The sequence below is a fragment of the Kogia breviceps genome, chromosome 17 (assembly GCF_026419965.1).
Source record: "Kogia breviceps isolate mKogBre1 chromosome 17, mKogBre1 haplotype 1, whole genome shotgun sequence".
NCBI classification, from domain to species: Eukaryota; Metazoa; Chordata; class Mammalia; order Artiodactyla; family Physeteridae; genus Kogia; species Kogia breviceps.
The window spans coordinates 36,353,941-36,359,638 of record NC_081326.1 but is presented as its reverse complement, the minus strand read 5'-3'; the positions used below and the strand labels follow the sequence as shown (position 1 = coordinate 36,359,638).

The following is a 5,698-nucleotide window of genomic DNA, read 5'->3' as shown; positions in this document are numbered from 1 at the left end:
GAATACCTTTTTGTTGCACAGAAACGTCTTTGTTATGAGTGGTTCATCTGTGTGCATTTTTTCACATTCAAACCCATTAATTTACTCATTCATTCATTCAAGAAGTATATATTGTGTGTTACTGTGCATGGTACCAAAATTTTATTGGTACCAAATTTTATTCAAAGTAAACTGCTTATTCAGAAGTGATCATGGAACAATTCAATGCAGAGCAAGAAGGATGAAAGAAACATCTTACTGGCCAATAGATTGTTTTATTTCTCGCAGTATATGAAACAAACTTTTCATTTTTAGGAAAGGTCAACTCTAACTTCAGTAGACAGAAATATACAAAGATTCTGTCACATAGGCTAGTTTCCATTTAGTCGGTCAACTATTTCTAGCTCTCTCAGTTGGGATAGATGCACTTACAGAACTGGCTGTGCTTTAGACTTCTTTGCAAGCAGCTTTAGATGTGCAATGCACTTGTCAATTGTCTCCTTCTCCTCCTGTGCAGAGATGCTCTGCACCACATGCTTCTCCACCCAGTCTATCACGTGATCTTGTTCCTTTTGGCGCATCATATTCTGCACAGAGATATGATAGTCCAGGTGATTCTTTACCTCCTTGTATACTCTATGCAACTGTTCCCGTTAAGTAACCTCCAGGGCCATAGCAATGTTATTCCTCCGGACATCAAAAAGGTAATGGAACTTTTGAACCAGTGCCTGCTGTGACTTCTTCAGATCAATCGCATCCTGGATTTGTTTGATGGGAGACTCATTTGCCTCTTCCAGTTGGGCAATTTTTTGCTTATTGAGTTTATCAGCAAATTCCCCAATAGAGGCACCATATTTTTTAACTACATAGACAAGCAATCCTATTGTTGATATGGTGGAGAAAGTCTCTGGAGTTATCACTCTCCAATTTCTTTGGAGAGTAAATATAAGATAAGCCCAGTTCTGAGCACATAGAGTACTCTTACACCAGTTTCAGGATAAAGGACCTGGAAGAACTCCTGAGGGATCAGCCCAAAATGAACTTTTCCTCCATATTCAGGAAGAGGTGGCACAGGGGCAAGACTTGGCAGCCCTGTATGAAAGATCCTTGTAGTCTGTAATACCCCTGGACTGAGGAGGGCTGCATTCTTCAGAGAAGAGGCTGCTGCAGTGGCAGCAGAAAGTACCACACAGTAGCATTTACACAGCAGTCTTGGTGCCCCAGTAGCAGTTCTATTATTAATTTTTGAGGAAACTCCATAATGTTTTCACAATTGAGTATGATGTTAGCTGACTTTATTATATTGATGTATGTTCTCTCTATAGAATTTTTGTTGAGTTTTTTTTAATCATGAATGGATGTTGAATTTTATCAAATGCTTTTTCTGCATTTATTTAGATGATCGTGTGATTTTTATCCTTTGTTTTGTTAATATGGTGTATTGCATTGATTGATTTGTGGATATTGCACCATCCTTGTATCTCTGAAATAAATCTCACTTGATGATGTATGAATCTTTTAATGTATTGTTGAATTTGGTTTGCTAATATTTTGTTGAAAATGTTTGTATCTATGTTCATCAGGGATACAGGCCTGTGATTTCTTTCTTTCTTTTTTTTTTTTTTGTTTTTTGTTTTTTGGTAGGGTCTTTGGTTTTATTATCAAGGTAATGCTGGATTTTTAGAATGAATTTGGGACTTCCCTGGTGGTGCAGTGGTTAAGAATCCATCTGCCAATGCAGGGGACATGGGTTCCAGCCCTGGTCCTGGAATATCCCACATGCTGTGGAGCAACTAAGTCTGTGTGCCACAACTACTGAGCCTGCACTCTAGAGCCCATAAACCATAACTACTGAGCCCATGTGCCACAACTACTGAAGACAGCTCTCCTAGCACCCTTGCTCCACATTAAGAGAAGCCACATGATGAGAAGCCCTCACACCACAATGAAGAGTAGCCCTCACTCGCCACTAGAGAAAGCCCCTGTGCAGCAACAAAGACCCAATGCAGCCAAAAAATGAATAAATAAATAAAATAAAATTTTAAAATATATATTATTTTAAAAATTTTATGTTTTTAAAAAAAGAATGAGTTGGAAGTGTTCCCTCCTCTTCAATATTTTAGAATTAGGTTGAGAAAAATATGTGTTAACTCTTCTCTTTAAATGTTTGGTAGATCTCCTGTGAAGCCCTTTGATTCTGAACTTTGATTTATTAGGAATTTTTGGATTACTAATTCAATTTCAATACTAGATTTTCTATTTTTTCCTGATTCAGTTATGGAAGATTGTGTGTTTCTAGATATTTATCCATTTCTTCTAGGTTGTCCAATTCAATGCCATATAACTATTGGTAGTATTTTCTTATGACTGTATTTCTGTGACATCAGTTGTAACTCCTCTTTCATTTCTAATTTTCTTTGCATTCACTCTCTTTTTTTCTTGATATGAGTCTGGTTAAAGGTTTATCAATTTTGTTTATCTTTTCAAAGAATCAGCTGTTAGTTTCATTGGTCTTTTCTATTGTTTGGGGTCTCTATTTTATTTATTTCTACTTTGATCTCTATTATTTCCTTTCTTCTACTAACTTTCGGCTTTTTTTTCTAATTTCTTTAAGTGTAAATTTAAGTTGTTTATTTGAGATTTTTCCTTGTTTCTTGATGTAGGCTTGTATAGCTACAAACTTCCTTATTAAAACTGCTTTGGCTGCATCCCATAGATTTTGGAAAGCTGTGTTTCTATTTTCATTCATCTCAAGGTATTTTTGATTTTCTGTTTTATTTTTCATTGACCCATCTGTATTTTAGTAGCATGCTGTTTAGTCTCTAAGTGTTTGAGGTTTTTCCGGTTTTCTTCCTGATGTTGATTTCTACTTTCATAACATTGTTGTTGGAAAAGATGCTTGATATGATTTTAATCTTCTTAAATTTATTGAGACTTGTTTTCTGGCCTAGCATGTGAACTGTCCTGAAGTATCTTCCATGTGCACTTGAATAGAATGTATGTTCTGCTGTTTTGGATGGAATGTTCTATAGATGTCTATTAAGTCCATCTGGTCTAATGTGTCACTTAAGGCCAATGTTTCCTTACTGAGTTTCTGTCTGGATGATTTATCCAATTTTGTAAGTGTAGTATTAAAGTCTCCTGCTATTATTACATACTGTCAATTTCTCCCTTTATGTCTGTTAATATTTGCTTTATGTATATAGATGTTCCTATGTTATGTCCATATATGTTTACAAATGCTTTATCCTCTTTATGGATTGACCTCTTTATCATGATGTAATGCCCTTTTGTCTTTTGTTATAGCCTTTGTTTTAAAGTCTACTTTGTCTGATAAGAGTATTGCTATCCCAGCTAGCTTTCTTTTCATTTCCATTTACATAGAATATCTTTTTATATCCCCTCACTTTCAGTCTGTGTGTGTTTAGCTCTTAAGTGAGTCTCTAGTAGGCAGCATATAGATGGGTATTCTTTTTTATCCATTCAGCTACTCTGTGTCATTTGATTGGGGCATTTAGTCCATTTACATTTAAAGTGATTATTGAAAAGTGTGTATTTATTGACCTTTTGTTACTTGTTTTCTGATTGTTTTTGCTGTTCTTCTCTGTTCTTTTCTTCTTTTTTTAGTCTCTTCCCTTGTGATTTGATGATTTTCTTTACTGTCATGTTTAGGCTCCTTTCTCTTTTTGTGTGTGTATCTATTGTAGGTTTTTGGGTTTTTGTTACCATGAGGTATGTTTATATCTATATGTAGATTAAAAATATATATATATATACATATGTAAATATACACATATATTTAAGCCAATAGCTGTTTAAATTCAAACACATTCTAAATGCTCTACATATTTTACTCCCCCATCCAACTTTTATGTTTTTATATTATATTTTACATCTTCTTATATATCCCTTAACTGCTTACTGCAGTTAAAGTGATTTTATGACTTTTGTCTTTTAACCTTCCTACTAGCCTTTTAAGTTGTTGATCCACTGCCTTTGCTATATTTTTGCTTTTACCGGCAAGATATTTTTCCTTTGCATATAAACATATTTCTTATTATGGCCTATTATTTCCCACTTAAAGAAGAACCTTTAACATTTCTTGCAAGACCAGTTTATTAGTGATGAACTCTTAGTTTTTCTTGTCTGGGAAACTTATCTCTCCTCAATTCTGAATGATAACCTTACCTGAATGATATCCTGGGTTGTAGATATTTTTCCTTTCAGTATTTTAACTATATCATGCCATTCCCTTTTGGCCAGCAAAGTTTCTGCTGAAAAATCAGCTGATTGCCTTAAGGAGTTCCTTTGTATGTGACTCTTTGTTTTTCTCTTGCTGCCTTTAAAATTCTCTCTTTAACTTTAAGTGTTGCCATTTAAATTATGATTTGTCTTGGTGTGGATGTCTTTGGGTTCATCTTATTTGGGACTCTCTGTGCTTCCTGGACCTGGATGTCTGTTTCCTAGTGCAGGTTAGGAAAATTGTTCACCATTAAGTCATCTCATATGTTTTCTGCCCCTTTCTCTCTCTCCTCTTTCTGGAACTACTGTAATGTGAATGTTAATATTCTTGATGTTGTCCCTAAAGTTCCGTAAACTATCCTCATTTTTTCAAATTTTTTTTTTTGTACTGTTCTGATTGGGTGATTTCTGTTATTCTCTCTTCCAGCTTGCTTATGCATTTTTCTGTATCATTTAATCTGCTGTTGATTACCTCTAACCTATTTTTCATTTTACTTATTGTATTTTTCAACTTTGATAAGTACTTTTTAAAATTTTTTCTAATTTTCTGTTGAAATTCTCACTGTGTTCCTCAATTCTTCTTCCAAGTCAGTGAACATTTTTGTGGCAGTTCCTTTGAACTCTTTATCAGGTAAATTACTTATCTCCATATCATTAGTCTCCCCTGCCCCCACCCGGGGGGATTTATCTTGCTGTTTCACTTGGAACATATTCCCATTTTCTCATTTTGTTTGACGTTTTGTGTTTCTCTCTATAAATTAGACAAAACAGTTACCTTTCCCAGTCTTGAAGATGTGTCCTTATGCAGGAGCATCGCTATGTACATTGAGTGTGTCTAGTGGCTTTAGAAAGAGTTCTGGAACTAAAGCAATCCCCAGCTGGGGCCTTTTCTGGTGCATGCCAAGGCCACCACCTTAGTGTGTCTGGGGAAGTGATCTGGAGCTGGAGGGGTTAAAGCCAAAGTCTGGAACAGGCTGGGGCTTCTCCTGGGGTACACCCAGGGCTGCTGCCTTGGTGGAAGGTGACTAGAGCCAGAGCCCAGCACCAGCTGAGGCTTTTCCCAGAGTGTTCTGGGAGCCACTACTTTGGCAGTGGTGTTGGAGCCAGAGCGTATTGTGGGCTGGGGTGCATGTTGGAATAGCCATGGAAGGCTGCCTGGAGTGTCAAGCACTTTTCAATCTGATGCCTGTGTGCTGGGACTCAGAGCAAGTAAATGTGTGTGTGCGCCCTTTAAGAGTAGATTCTTAGTTTTCTACAGCCCTCTGGCTCTCCTGGTCCTAAGCCCTGCTGGTTTTCAAAACCAGTTAGGGGGGAGTTGTCTTTCACGTACAGATCCCAGGGTTAGGGCGCCCAAAGTAGACTCTAACCTCTCACTCCTTAGGGAGGACCTCCAAGTTTGAGATATCTCCTTTCACTTTGTGTTGCCTACTGGGGGTATGGGTCTTAACTAAATTCCTTCTTTTCCCCTCTTACCTGT

General features: G+C 36.7%; 1 pseudogene; it reads right to left on the bottom strand.

Moving 5' to 3' along the window:
* Nucleotides 1-407: 407 nt before the first annotated feature.
* LOC131743789 (ATP synthase F(0) complex subunit B1, mitochondrial pseudogene) lies at nt 408-3,645 on the bottom strand (annotated as a pseudogene).
* Between the last annotated feature and the right edge of the window lie 2,053 nt (nt 3,646-5,698).